At 43.6% G+C, this 15,812-nt stretch overlaps 1 pseudogene; it reads left to right on the top strand.

Moving 5' to 3' along the window:
• The first annotated feature begins 653 nt into the window (after nucleotides 1–653).
• LOC132652518 (small ribosomal subunit protein uS5-like) lies at nucleotides 654–3,689 on the top strand (annotated as a pseudogene).
• Nucleotides 3,690–15,812: the final 12,123 nt, after the last annotated feature.

Raw genomic sequence — 15,812 nt, 5'->3', positions numbered from 1 at the left:
AGAGCATGGGATTCTGGGAAGTACAATGAGGGTAGAAGGCTCCTCCACTTCCAGCTGTCCTGTGTGTACCGCGGAGGACTTCTGTTTGCTTTCCATGTCAACGCTGCCCCTGTCTGCACTGTAGGGGCAAAGCAGGCCACACCTGGAGCCTTCGTACCTTCCCCTGTAGCCAGCTTCTTCTGTCTCTTCAAAGGACCCTGCTGGCTACAATCAGCATTGGGGAGGGGTTGACTTACAGTTGTTGCACTGGGTTTGGGAGGCCTGGCCCTTCCCTTTCTTCCTATTCTGCTTTCTCTCTTCATCTCGGATTTTTCTTTCTGCTCCCTGATGGGGAAAACAGAGACCAAGCAAGGTATGTTTTCAGAGCATAAAAGAATATTCTCATTTTCTTTCTCTCTCTCACACACAGCATGAAGATGGGAAGAGGAAGCCAGGAAGCCTCCTGCCTCAGCAAAATGAGAACACTCACAGATCTTCATGCTGCATTCTGACCTGTAAGGCCAGCTCATCGGATTGCTGCCTCTTCCTGTCTCATGCCTACTCCATGAACTTGGCTTTTGAATCCATGGGGAAAGAACAGGCTGAGTTCTCTGGCCCAGTGTCACCTGCTGGGTAGCTCAGTGCTATTAATAGAGCAGCCTAAGCACTGGCCCATGGCGTCCGCTCCTAGGCACAGACAGCTTTCAGGCAAGTGCCACTTCCCAGGGCAAGTTTTCCTCTGCCTATGGTTATGAATTTTTTCAAAAATCATCACAGGAAGAAATAAAGGGGGCATTTTTGTAGCCACACAAAGATGCGGGATCACTCTGCACATGAAATTATCGTATTTCCCTGTATGCTTAGAGATGGTGCTCACTCTACCACGTAGGAGAAACATGCATTCACTCACTTCTGTGCTCCTGTTCTTTGTAATTTGACTTCTTATTAGCCAAATTCAAGGCCTTCTCCTGCTCCACTACCTGATCAGCTGCCCCTGGTGTCAGCATCATTTGCTGTTCATATTTCTTTTGGGCCATTTCTTAACCTGTTTTCCTCTCCTGATCCCAGAAAGGCATCCAGCACAGCTTCCTCCATTCTGGCTTCAGCAGAATTCAAGTACACCATGAATTCACAATTCACAGGTGACATTCACAGGACACCAAGCCAAACCTGCTTCCTAGGTCCATGTTAACAGTCTCTTTCCTTGCAGTCTGTTTAGGAAACAGTGACACACACCACATAAAGCACCCAATAATCTGCACCCTTCAGACAAACCAAATACACTTTTGGTCACACTGACTCTTACTGGTCTTACTGACTTAGAGCAGAAAGCCAGACAAGACTAGGATACAGTGGGGACTTGGGTTCAGCAAGAGCACCATGGCTTTGGAGGGAGTTCTTGAAGGATGGGCCACTGCTGTTTTCCATAGATGGGACTCAGACAATCACAATGCACCTTTCATACCAAAAACTACCAAAGAAATAGCGGTTCTTATGCTATTTTACATTAAATTTTGAGGTGTCATTGATACTTACAGGCCATGGAAATCCACAGCAAGAGGGACAACATAGAGAAATATAGATACACCGGCTACAAAAAACTCATCAAAATAACACAGATTTTTGTAGAGCCTTTGTGTTTAAACAAAGAGAAATCAATTCTAAATGCCCCCAATAACACCTTGCTCAAACCAACTTCAAGTTTGGAGTGGGAAATGGCAACATTTTTTCTTAGATACATACAGAGCACTTTGCCATGTGTTGGAAGCTATGTGTAATTCAGTATTCCATACAAATATGTATTATCTACCCCTATAAATTATAGTTCACTCAAGACACATCCCAAAATTATACAAATTATTTTTTCATTGTCAAATTTTGTGTTATTTTTAAGTATTAGTGTCATGTGAAAAACACTCATCATGCTGAATATTGCCCTGGTTAGTTTGCTGTGTTTTTGTTTTGTTTTATTTGTTTGTTGATCAACTTGACACAAGCTAAAGTCATAGGAGAGAATCTCAACTGAGAAAATGCCTGTGGAGCATTTTCTTGATGGATGAGAAAAGGCCCAGCCTGCTGGCAGTGGTGTCGGCCATGGCACAGGCTCCTGGATCTAAGAAAGCAAGCTGAGCAAGCCGGGGAGAGGGGGTGTGCAGGAGCAGGGCAAGTCAGTAAGCAGCTCTCCTTCATAACCACTGCCTCAGTTCCTGCCTCCAGGTTCCTGCTGTGAGCTCCTTCCCTGCCTTCACTCTGTGATGTGCCCTGGAAGAATAAGACGAAACAAGCCCACTCTCCCACCTGCTGCTTTTGGTCATGGGCTTTATCCCAGTGCTAGACGGCTAACTCAGACAGATAGTGCAATGACCTGAATGAGAACATTCTCCAGAGCCTGGTATGCAAACACTTGGTCCCCAGTTGGTGGTGATTCCTGGGAAGCTGGCATCATTGGAGAAAGGCTCATTGGAGAAAGTGCATCACTGGGGGTGGGCTTAAGAGAGTTTAAAACCTCACTCCACTTTCTCTCTCTGCACTATGCCTGCATCTCATCTTCCTGCTCCTACTTTCATGCTTACTTTCACACTGCTATGCCTCACCTGCCATGATAAACTCAACCCTCTGGACCCATATGGCATTTTATCTTAGCACGAGAAAAGTAACCAATAAAAATGGGTACAGCCCAAGAAATTTTACTTTTAAAGAATGGTTTTATTTGTGCTATTTCTGAGAATAGCCAAGAAAGAATTGTTTAAGAATTATCTATATCATCCTCCTCTTCAGGAAAACAGCAAACAGTGGATGATGCAGAATACCTCTGGTCCAGGCTTGGAAGGCCACAACAGCTTCTGCAGAGGACTTGGCAGTAGCCTTGGGGACTGAGGTTATAATAGAAGCTGTGAGGCTTCTGGAGGTAAAGCCAAAGACAAGGAGTGGATCCCTGTCACCAAGCTGGGCCACCTGGTCAAGGACTTGAAAATAGAATTCCTGGAGACAATTTACCTCTTCTCCCCACCCATTAAGGAATCCTAGACCATCAGCTTTTTCCTGAGAGCATCCCCAAAAGATGAGATTCTGAAGATCTTGCCAGGGTAGATGCTGCAATGAGGACCCAGTTCAAGGCTTTAGTTGCTATTGGGGACTAGAATAGTTATGTTGGCCCTGGTATTAAGTGGTCCAAGGATATAGCCAATCAAAACCCGAGGGGCTATCATCTTGGCCAAGCTTTCCACTCTTTCTGTATGGAAAGGCTAGTTGGGAAACAAGATTGGCAAGCCCCACATTGTTCCATGCAGAGTGACAGGAAGCTGTGGTTCCACACTGCTGAGTCCCCCCCAACCGAGAGGCACTGGCATCATCTCTGCTCCTGTGTCCAGAAAGCTGCTAAGTATGGCCAGTATTAATGACCGCCAACATAAGACAGGGCTGCACTGCCACCCTGGGCAACTCCATCAAGGCCACCTTTCATGCCATCTCCAAGTCCTACAGCTTCTTGATCCTGGAACCTCTGGGAAAGACTGTGTTCATCAAATAACCTCATCAGGAATTCATGGACCACCTTGAGAAAACCCTCACCAGAGTTCAGAGGACCTAGGCTCCAGCTGTGGCTACCACATATGGGGTTTTATACAAGATCATAAAATGAATTAAGCGTATTTTTGGAAAAAATTATATATGTGCAGTATAGTTTTCAGGAACTAGAAACACATTATACACTCTTGGGGAACTGTCATTCTCATTTCTAAATAAAGCTGTGATTTCAGTAAGACCCAAAAAAGCACTACACATTCAGTACAGACAGATCTGCCTCCACCAAGATCTTGCATCACTTTATTTCCTAGGAGTACTTGTCGCCAAAACTTCCAGAAAACATTACTTCTACACTTAGGGAAGAAGTCCATTTCATTTAAGAGGGCAAATTTGATGCAGCTGATGCAATTACAGTTAACCCATCCACAAGGTCCTAAGACTCTTCTTCATGTGAGTTTCTTGACATTCCCCACTCCTTAACACTGCAATATACAGAAACCTATGTCATCACTCACTGCTTGAAAAAAAAATGCCAATCCATCATGCTTCATTAGGGCATTTAAAACAGGAACTATTAGGAATGTGACCTTTCTTATTGGCAAAGCGTACATGAGAGTGATCCATTCTGGGTTTTCAATGTTTAAAATCATAGCCATACAAGTAAATGGTTTTTCCAACCACCTTTTCCTAGCCTAAGGCCCCGCCATGTGACTTCAAAAACAAAGCTTTGGGGCAGGTAGGGAACGTACACATTCCCCTTCTCATCCTTTCTCACTGAAAGGAAAAATAACTGAATGAAAATAGGTTTGTTTTTTTTTTAATTGGCAAACAACTGGTATAATGAGCCCATTTTATCCCTTAAAGCCTCTTTTCCTCTATGACATAGGCTCACAACCACAGTGCAATACTCTCCTCCCTACAAGTTTGGGGTTTTGTGTGTGTGTTTGTTTAGTTTTGGGTTTTTTGAATGATCAGTAGTCACTCTCACATTCAGTGTATAAAGTTAGCTATTGATTCAAGGAGTCTGAACTGAGACAGATCTATGTCTGGACCCAGCTCCTCTGCTGCGTGAGTCCAGCCAAGTGCCTTTGACCCATGTGTATGTACTCACTGAGTGTTGCGTCAAATGGCCTCTGGGCTCTGGAGGCTACCTAACTGTCCCTCGGTTCTATAAGGGCTATACAGCTGTGCCTACAGTGCAATTCCAGTGGCTTTTATTATCTTCTCTTAACCATTTCCTCTCTGCTGTCACTTCTCTTGGCTCACAGGGACACATTCCTCCCTGTGCTATTTCATTGCTATAACAGGCAATTTAAAACAGACTGGTGTAGCTTTAAGAATGAAGGGTAGCATGGAATTAGCTACGGGCCTCTTTTCATTTCTCTTCTCCATCATCTAATCTGAAGTAGTCACCAGTGTATACCTATAAGCAGCCAGTGAGATTACACTGTCTTTGTTACCTCACTTGTATGTATGTGTGTTGTGTGCAAGTGTCCTTCAGTGTGTTCTGAGGCCAGAGAAGCATTTGGAATGTCCTCCTCTATTATGCCCTGACTTATTGCCTTGAGACAGGTCTCTCATTGAACCTAAAGTTTGACATTTAAGCTACAGTGAGTGGCTGGACACCCACATGCCTCAGAAACAATCCCAATGTTACAGGCACATGCAATACGCCCAGATTTTTATACTAGTGGTAAGGATTCAAATTTAGGGCCTTGTGCTTACATAAAAAGTACTCTTATCCACTGAGCCATTTCCCTGCAGTTTATTGAGCTTTTCAGTAGTCATCCTATGACTAAGTAGTAGTAGTAGGCCACACTGATGGCTACATGATGGCTACATGTCTGCACTCTCCGATTTACAGATAACTGTGTGCCCTCCATCAGCATATTACCTGTGCTTTCACATTCCATGTCTAGAGTTTATTCTCTACTAGATTTAGGGAGAAGGAATATTCACCAGAATTGGGATGTTATATTGTCGTTTATGTTTTATTTGAAGTTTGTGTTTTTCTATATTCTTTACATTGGAGTTAATTGGGTAGAAAAAAAGTCCTTGGTTTACTTTATTCTATTCAGATAACTATTTTCTCCTGATAGAGTATTACTGTTGAAATTTTTGATGATAAAAATATCCCTATTCACTTCTAATTATTTATTTTCCTTTAATTAAATGCCCAAAGAATAGTTTTCATCTTTTCAAAGTCTGATAGCTATGCTTTCTTTTTTTAACCCCCTGAGACAGAGTCTCACTGGCTGTCTTGGAACACACTACATAGACATGGCTGGTCAAACTTACAGACACACACCTGCCTCTGCCTCCCTAGTGCTGGGTTAAAAGGTGTGTGCCACTCTGCCCATCTGATAGCTGTTGTTTCATATTGTTTTCCTGAGCCAGTTCCCCCAGCACGGTATAAACACTCTCCCATGGTTCTGATGTACCATTTTTGCATTTGTTGTATTCTGTTGCTTGGGAGTTTATTGGTTTTTTTTTCTTGGTTTGTTCTTCTCAATGACCACTGTTCTACAAATATTCAGTCATCTCTAGCTCTTGTATGTGGTATGTTCACTCCTCTCTTTTATAATTTCCTTCTATTCTGCGCTGTTTTCCCACCTGCACCTCCTTATGACCTGTCACTGGCCTAGCCACTAGCTGCTTCTCGTACATTATGGAATACTTCTGCTTCTATTGCAAGTTCTTGCCTGAGCTCAAGCATAGGTCTATTCTTCATATACATGGTTTTCAAGCTTCCTGTTAGCGAGATTCATTGGCTCACTTTGAGATATTGGGCTGTTTTTCATCTGCTGGGTGGTAGTAGCTTCATGATGTTCATTCACTGTTCATAAGGAAGTTGGTCTGACCTTAATCTTGTTTTTAATGAAATGCGTTTTTTTTGGGGGGGGGCTATTTTCGGAGTCACTTTGGGCAACATGAGAAGCCAGGACAGTTCTCCCCTGAGGCTTGTAACCTACAATCCCTCTTCTTAAATGTTCACACAGTAATACAAAGAAGCGCACTGTTATTGTTGCTTTAAGGTTTATTCATTTTATTTTGGGGAGTGTTTTGTTTGCACATGTGTACATGCACCACATGAGTGCCTGGTGCCCACAGAGGCCAGAAGAGGGTACCAGATCCCTTGAAACTGGAGTTGCCAATGGCTGTAAAGCTGTCAGTTACTGGAAACTGAATCTGAGTCCTTTTCAAGAGCAGCAAGTGTTCTTTAGGACTGAGCCAGCCCCTAGTCTTCTGTTTTATAAGATGGCCTACTCTGTATATAAATACAGAGTATAGATAGACATTTCTGTGTGCTTTCTATTGTTACAATAAAGACCACGGCAAAAGCAACCTGGAGAGCAAAGGGCTTACTTCCTCTTACAGGTGCAGGCCATCACTGAGGGAGAAAAACTCAAGGCAGGAACCTGGAGGCAGGAACAGAATCAGAGACCATGAAGAAATGTCTCGTACTGGCTTGCTCTTCAAGATTTGCTCAGTTTGCTTTCTTATATACCCAGGATCTCCTGCCCAGGGCTAGCAAGCTAAGCCCTTAGTAAGCTAAGCCCTTCCACATCACCCATCAATCAAGAAACTGCTCCTTAGACTTACACACATGCTAATCTGCTAGAGGAATTTTCTCGGTTGGCCCTTCTCTTACGAGAAAACTCTCCAGCTGTGTGGCAAAAACTAACCAGGAGAGTGTCCCTTCCTATCTTAATTTTCTTTTGTGCTTTTCTTTCCCGGCCACCTGTTTGCCCACTCCAGTAGCTGATTTTACTCTTACCAGTTTTGCCCAGAACAGGGTTTTCCCCTTAGATCAGGGCTTTACATTGTAACTTCTCATGCAAAACAACATAGCAATGTCAGTCCCTTTGCACACACCAGCCAGCTAGGGTCTTTAGAATTTTTTCCCCCAGCCCACCTCACACCCTGTCCTCAGAAGGCCCCTTGGTGCTTTCCAATGAGTACCTTAGGCTCCGTTACTTGCCCTCACAGAGGCTGACCTCACACAGGCTGTCAAATGATCAGTACATGTGCTCACACCTGTGACCATCTCTTGTACCTGACCTTCAGGGTTGAAGCTTTCTTATTCTAACTATTCTGTTAAAGTTTATAGTAGCAATCATGGAGATGAAAGCACTGTGTGCTGTGTAAGAAATGATGAACTTATTTTGTAGGCAAGGTTTCTAGTCCTGAAAGTTCTAGGTGAGGCCCCATGCAACTCAACAAATGGCCAAGATTGCAATGTGTGTTCTACAGTAGTGTCTACACCCAGCGGATATTCCAGATCTGTCATCTCAGCTGCATGCTCGGACCAAAGCACAGTATGCTACAAACTGAAGGTTCCCTCATTTCACCCATCATGTGCTGAAGCGAAGCCCTTAACGCTGGTGAGGTGATGAGGCTGATCCCTGATGTGACAGTGTCCCGTGAAAAGACACAGGAGAGCTCTTCTCTTTTTCTTCCATGTGAGCATAAGGAAAGAACATGCCTACCGGCAGCCAGGAAGTCCCTCACAGGGACTGAACTCATAGCGCTGAGGTTTCCGTAGAAAGTACATTTCTATTGTTCACACCACCTAGCCTCAGGTATTTTGTTTTATCAGCCTGAGAGAACTAAGCCCCAGGGCAATGCCAGTCATTAAATTAATGGTAAAAATACTGAAAACAGCAAGAGCCAAGACAAAGGACAGTGGATTGGTGACTCCCTAAATATCTAACAGGACTTGAGAATAAAAGACTGCCATGTCTCTGTGGTTGGCCGAGAACAGCGACAAGGGAGAAATGTCATTAAAAAGAACATCTAACCATAACAGAACCTTTCTGACAAATTTGTCTTTACTCACCTTGTTGCAGAAGACCTTGATCTGGCAGTACGCTCTGTGGATGGGTTTATTGCTGCGGTTATTGTAACTGTATGTGTCAATCTGAATCATCAAAGGAAGTCCTTTCACGCCCTTCTGGGAGGAGAAATCTGTACTCAAGCAATTCACTGTGATGAAAATCTGAAGGAGGCAGAAAAAGAAGAAAGTTCACAAACTGCCATGCAGAGGACCTTCAAAGAGGGAGGCAGGCAGGCATGTGAAGTGAAAATCCTACACAAACCTATAAGGACAACTGATAACTGTTCAATACTCTCCCATAGAATCCTGCCAGATGCACAAAACATTATATGGCTGTAAACTTCTAAACAATTTGCTTTGATATTTGAACTTGAAATAGACAATTTAAATGACTGTCTAGAAAGCACATCACTATAAATGAGTTAACTAGGTTATTTTCTTGGTATATTAAAATCGCCACTTCTGGGGCTACAGAAATGTGTCAGCAGTTAAGAGCACTTGCTACTCTTGCAGAGGACTAGGGTTTGATTTCCAGGACCCACACGGTGGTGCACAACTGTTGTAACTCCAGTTCCAGCGGATCTGAGACCGTCTTCTGGCTTCTATATGCTCCTGGATGCACGTGGCACACATACATACACTCAGGCACACCCACATACTAAATTAGTCAATTAATCTAAGAAGTTGACACTTCTAGTTATAACTTTCCCTAACTTCTGACCTGCAGGATAAAAAATAATAATAATTAGATAACTATTCTTTTTTAATAGAATAGCATTGAAACCCAGTTATGTTTTGTAAAACTTCCTTCCTTGACTGTGGAGCGTGAGGTCTGTCTGGAATAATTTCTTATTATTTAATATGACCTGGCACCTAATACAATGCCTAGCAAAGAACTCACTAAGCATTAGATAACTGAACTTACAGGAATCCCACTAGATTGCAAGTCAAAATCCCCGACTTCAGCCTCTAGTAGCATTAACCAGCTAAGGGGCCTCATACATGTCACTCAATACTTGCCATGTTCAATGGTCCCATTAAAGTGCCTGCAAGCCCTCTCCCTGAAAAAGAAAATCTAAATGCTAACCTACTCCACATTAGTGAAGAAGAGGAGCTGGCAAAGGCAAGAAACGAAACAGAAACAGGAGGGATTAAATAACAGCATAAACCTCCTCCTGTTAACAGGAAGTGGTGGCACACACCTATAATCCAGCAGTCAGGGAGCTGAGTCAGGAGGATCATGAGGACCAGTGCAACCTGGGAATTATAGCAAGATTCTGAACAAACTAAATCCTCATCTTATAACATGTGGCATCAGGAAATGCAATAGAAAAACTTTTAAAACCTTCAAGCTAAAAAACAAACAAACAAACAAAAAATATACAATAGAAATGACATGATGCCAACAGGACAGAAACTCTAATCAGTTTTTGAGAGTTCTATTTGATTAACAGAATAAAAAACAAGTTTCACTGTAAAGGATTGGTAAAGACAGAGGATGAGTGTAAATGAGCTAAAAATGACCCTGTTCTACATAATGGTGGGTCACAGCCAAAAGATGGCATTTTCATAGTTTGCATCTACAATTCCCCCAGAGATGAGTGCTGTTAGAGGCTATGAAAGCTTTAGGAAGTGGCCTGGCTGGGAACTCTGTCTCTGGGTCCTATGTTATATAGCCAGCCCCTGGCTCTTGGCATGCTCTCTGCCTTCAGGTCCACCTTGATCTGAACAGCCTCTGCCACACACTCCTACCATGATGCCTCCCACCCACAATGCACTGGGACCTTCTGAAACTCTGGGAAAAGAAAGAAAAACAAAACACCTTTCTTCCACTAAGCTGTTTCTAACAGGTGCTCTGGTCATTGTGACACAAACTAATATAGACACTATGTAATAGTGATTTTTATTGGAATGAGCAAAGAACACTGACAAGAACTAGGAGGAAGGGTATCAGGGACAGGGGTGGACCGGGACATATATAATTATGTGTAACACAAAGTTTCAAAAGTGTTATCCCATCAAAAGCCCACTTTTGATGGATGTCAAAACCTTTGTGCCTCTGTGAAAGTGCCTAGAGTTGCCCTGAAGGAAAATGAAGGCCACAGAGTTCTTCCTAGGTACCAGGCTGATCTGTTTGGTACCCTGTAGACTTTTAGTAATTTACACCACCAGGCATCTAATTGTCAGTGCTTCACCTCTTCACACATCCTTTTACCTGTGAGCTCCTCCTTCTGCCCATCAGGGGTGTCTAAGGACATTTGACAAGTTTCAATGATGTGCTAATTACAACAACTTTGCCAGCTGTGCCACTAGCTCCCACCTTTCTAGCCAAAACCCGAAAACAAATACTAAAGGTACTCTGTCTCACTGTACGTCTAGAGATCTAATGTGTGGGTACTCTGAGAGACATTGGATTTGTGTTAAAGAAATGTTTTCCCATCTGTTTGTCTTTGAGACAGGGTCCCCTTGGCAGCTCAAGGTCACCTGAAACTTGAAGCTCCCTCTTTAGCCCAGGCTAGTATTAAACTTGTGGTGATCCTCCTGATTAAGGCTCTCTAGAGCTGGAATTACAGGCATGGTGTACAATAAATTTTAGCGGCTTTGTACACAGACACAGGCATAGGTGCGTGCGCACAGGAAGGGAAAGAATAACTGTATAATACATAGTTTAATTTCCCTACTTTGCTCTTTATATACCCTGTAATATCATGTTATATATTATAAAAATAAAGAAAAGATACTTTTAAATATATACATTCATTTCACTCATTCATTCTTTTCATTCATTTATTCAGTCTATAAGTATCCATGGAAGCACACAGTGAAGCACACAATGCATTAAATGGTGTAGGATCTTAGAAAGAGACAGAAGCTAACAATTCAAGGAGAATGCAACCAGTGTTCAGCAATGACCATCATACAGTGGTCGAGTACAAGAGAGGTGTGAGCAGAGGTCCCGCAGAACAAAGTCCTCAGCCTGGAGGAAACTAGTGAAACATAAGCCACAGATACTCTAGATTTGAGCAGGGGCCTCACAGAATCTAAAGAAGCCTGGGGGCAGGGGGGTGAGATCAACTGAAGATGCAAATGCCTGAGTAATGAAGACTATGGCAGGCAGGATGCATCTTCCAAACTTCCAGCGTAGAAATATTCTGTCCATAACAGTCACAGTAACAGAAAATGCTACCTTGGAGAGTCCCTAAATGACAGAGAAATTTTATTTAACATTCACTTAAGCAGCAAATGTTTTCAAACATCTTAAGTTTCCTGAGGCTGCAGCAACACAAATATGCAAGCTCTGTGCCCTGCAACCACAGAAGGCAGGGGTGAGATGGGGTGAGAGATACGTGCTGGTGTCTTAAAGATTAAAGTAGCAACATGACCACTGATGTGATGGTCAGGAAGGAGGCGTCCTTTTCTAGGCACACTTGACTTGTTCTATTGCTGCCAATGGGATGATCTAGGCCAGAATGCAGTTTTGTATCAGCAAACAAAATGCTCACTCTGCTGAACTAGTGGTTGTCCCTAATTCTGGCCCTGCATTTCACAAAGATCTCCCTGATGTAATCCACCATCACTCCAGACTCCATCTATAGGTCTGCCTAGTAGAAGAGAAGACAATGTTCTGGTGGATATTTCCTACATGACTGGCTTGCTAATTTGCATGTCATTCACTGAGGGTCAATGATAGCTAGGAAGAAAAGCTAATTATGGTCTGTCATCTCCAAGTCTGACCTAAGAGAGCTAGAGCAACAGATCATGACTATTTACAAGGACCACTTAAGTAGCCTAGTCATCTAGAGCCAATGAGATAACGGATGCTCACTGGCAATAAATAGACTCAGTCATCCTTGGAGGAGCCATAAAAGTCAATCACCCTGTACACAAGGTCCTTAAAAGCCAATAGAGTTCAACAGGGAGATATTTAGATTTAATGCTCTTAAAAGAGAAAGGTCTCCACAGAAGGCCCAGAGTGGCTCAGACTCAAGGCAGCCTGATCCCATAAAAGGTAAACCTCAGGAACCTGCCTTCTGTGCTGGCATCTCTCGGGTCAGCCCAGCATGCAGGGTGCTGTGCTGGGCTCAGCAGCGCTTCCTTCTCCTGGCCACCTCCTGGAAAGCAGTTTCAGGGTCTGATGGCATCAATCACAGCCTGGCTGTGCCACACTCAAAATCCAAATGGTTGAACTTTAACGGAAGTGGGGGTGGGGCGGCACAGAAGGCTGTTAACTGAAACCTTGGCCGAGGAGCTGATAAGCATTTGCTTCTTTTTGCAAACCCAACCATGTCCCACAGCTCCACCAGCAGTAGGCAAACACAAGAGCAACTTTCCCCTAAGTTGACCTACAAAGAACCCAACGTAAATGTGTTGCAGAGCTGAGGACAAAGCATGATTTCACCCCCTGAATGTTCATCTAAATGTCAAGCACAGAAAGTTATTTCTAGCTTCAATAGGAGCTCAGGCTATGCAAAGAGCAGATGGACTCGGTACATAGCTGACCTGTCCCTGAGTTACACACAATTGTGCGGCCTCTGCTTACATCCTTCCCAAACCTCAGGTGGATTCCTCTAATTCTAGAAGCACACTTTTCCTTCTTCAGGAAGACTAATTAAATCTTGTGCAGTCAGGCAAATAATAGACACCATTTCAATTTCCTTACATGTTCAGAGTGAAGCAGATAATTTTTTAGACACCTTCCCCAGAAAAAGCAGTCTAAAGCATGTGACTTTTTAAAAATAAAATCACTTGTTACATGTGAGTGACAATTCCCCTTTTGTGGCTTCGAACATAAAAGTGACTTTGCTGAGGTCTCAACCCCAGCTGCACACCAGGCAAATAAGACAGTTTATTAAAATGAACACAGCAGGGAGCTTCAGAGCCAACCCATGATCTCATTGTTAATTTACACTGTTCCTTGGGCTTTCCAATAGAAACAGTCAACCCTATCTTTAATTGATTTAATTTAGAAAGCAATTTAAGATTTAAAACTAAATCCTCACAACCATGATTCAGTGTCATGGATTTATTTGACTTCATACAAATTGAATTTTGTACTTGTACTATCTTTCTGGCTAAAGGCTATTCATATATTAATGTATTTCCTAATACTCAGGATCCTAAAGAACTCATCTAAAGAATCACACAGGTTTATTGCAATAACCACAGGTAGGGTGTGCACCAAGAAATAAGTTTAACACTAGAACCCATTCTCCCTTCATAAATATTATATAAATAAGTAAGTGTGTTGGTGCCAATTTCTCTCCTCTTTTTTCTTCTTCCTCCCTCTCCTCCCCCTCCTTCTTTCCCTTTCTCCCTCTCTCCTCCTCCCACCCCTCCTCCTTCTTCTCTCCCCTTCTCCTTCCTTAGACAGGATCTCACTATGTGGCTCTAGCTGTCCTGAACTCAGAGATCCTCCTGCCTCTGCCTCTGCCTCTGCCTCTGCCTCTGCCTCTGCCTCTGCCTCTGCCTCTGCCTCTGCCTCTGCCTCTGCCTCTGCCTCTGCCTCTGCCTCTGCCTCTGCCTCTGCCTCTGCCTCTGCCTCTGCCTCTGCCTCTGCCTCTGCCTCTGCCTCTGCCTCTGCCTCTGCCTCTGCCTCTGCCTCTGCCTCCCAGGTGCTGGGATTAGTTCTTGGTTCTTATTAAAGACCTTTAGATAGCTTCCTTACATTTTGTCATTTTTCTTCCACATGAGTGCAGATGGAATGACAAATGAAACAGGCAAAAAAAGTAAGAGTAAACTCTAGCCAAGCAAGAACATAATAAAATGTGAGCTATCGCTCACTTCACGCTGTGACTCACCCAGCAGTGACAAGCATCCTGTGCTGGCAGTGTGCTCAGAGGTGAGGATAGCAAGGCAAGACCAGCCCCCACACCTGCTCTCAGGCCCCTTTGCTGTTTTGTTCAGGATTTCCTGAAGCCTCCGATTATACAGCACTTGTAGATATGATTACTGTATTTCTTTTTTTTTTGTTTTATCTTTCATTCTTACAATGTATTTATTTTTTACACATGCTACAAGTGTGTCTGAATACAGACAGATGAACATTTGAGTTGCTCTCACATTCTACCCTGCCATGGTTTTTCTGTTTTTCCACCACCAGTGTGTTTTTTTTTTTGTTGTTGTTTTCAGAGCACGTCAAATCTGGTCCATTTCAGGGCACTTCGGTCTGCTGTCTCTGCAGATCCACACTGGACGACTGGACGACTACCCCGCCCCCTTTGAGACTTCAGTTCAATACTAACTCTTCAGACACACAAGCCAGAGTTACTTTTCTCTCTTTCCCATCCAGAGGCGTACTTGACTGCATTTCTCTTTTCTGTTTTCTTCATACACTGAATAGTATTTGAATTTAATGTGTTTAGTTACCTGTTCTATGAGGGCAAAAGCCCAAAAGGCCATTTCTCTGTCTCAGGTCAGCTTCATTCTGCCAGGCTCCTCATCAAGTATTCCTCATCAAGTTCCTCATCAAGTTCCTCATCAGGTTCCTCATCAAGTATTTACTCAATGAGTTAAGAAACATAATTTTTTTCCAAATATGCATTTTTCCTTTATGCACAATCATGCTTTCATAATAGTACCTAGAAGCTGAGACTGACAGAGTAGCTGAAGTTGTCAAGACAACACAGTGGGTCACTGCTGACCGGATATACCCTCTGAAGCTACCTGACAGCGTGTCTCCGTGCCCATTTACCTACCTAGTGACTGAGGTAGCAGTATAGCTACGATAAGACCAACAACATACTCAGCATGATTGTCTGTCTGTCCGTCCAGCTAACCACCTCCCTATCCACACATGCTCACACCCTTGGAAGGGCTACAGATGAGAAGCACAGAGGCTCTCTAACAGCAGGCCCTGCTCCTGGGACAAGAGCACTGCTCATGCCCAGTTCTAGTCAGTGTTGTGGAACAAGCATAATTAGTTGAACAATACAAACCATACTTGCTATGAGAACTTGCAAAGAAGTAAAGAGCTTAACTGGGAAGGCTTCCTGTAGGAATCAGGGGTGAGAACAAAGGCTGCGGGATGCGGAGATCCCTGGAATCAGCGTCGAAGCTGCCCTGGGGCCCGTGTGTCATGCATCAAGTGGGACAAGTAGGTGTGGGCCACAGTACCCAGTAAGAGGCCCAGTGAGACCTGAGAAAAGCAGTGGGGCTCCGGAGTGGCAGGGTTCACACCCTTCCAGAGTAGGTGAGAGAAACATTAAAAATGTAAGATGAACCTGGGCCAGGCAGGCTAGTAGTGAAAGGGCACAGGGCTCCCCAGGGAGCCAGAGGCTTCGGCTACAACCTCCAATGCATGTGGTAAGTGGGGTCACCTGCAGTGAGGGGGTTAGAAGATGCCAGCTTTCTCTACAGCTGAGAGCAGGGTGAAAGTCTTGAACAAAAACAGAGAGAGAGAATGAAAGAATGAAAAAAAGAAAGAAAGAGAAAGGGAGAAGGAGGGAAGGAAGGAAGGAAGGAAGGAAGGAAG

This window comes from Meriones unguiculatus, chromosome 2 (genome assembly GCF_030254825.1).
Source record: "Meriones unguiculatus strain TT.TT164.6M chromosome 2, Bangor_MerUng_6.1, whole genome shotgun sequence".
In the NCBI taxonomy this organism is placed as follows: Eukaryota; Metazoa; Chordata; class Mammalia; order Rodentia; family Muridae; genus Meriones; species Meriones unguiculatus.
This window is presented reverse-complemented; position numbering and strand designations above follow the sequence as displayed.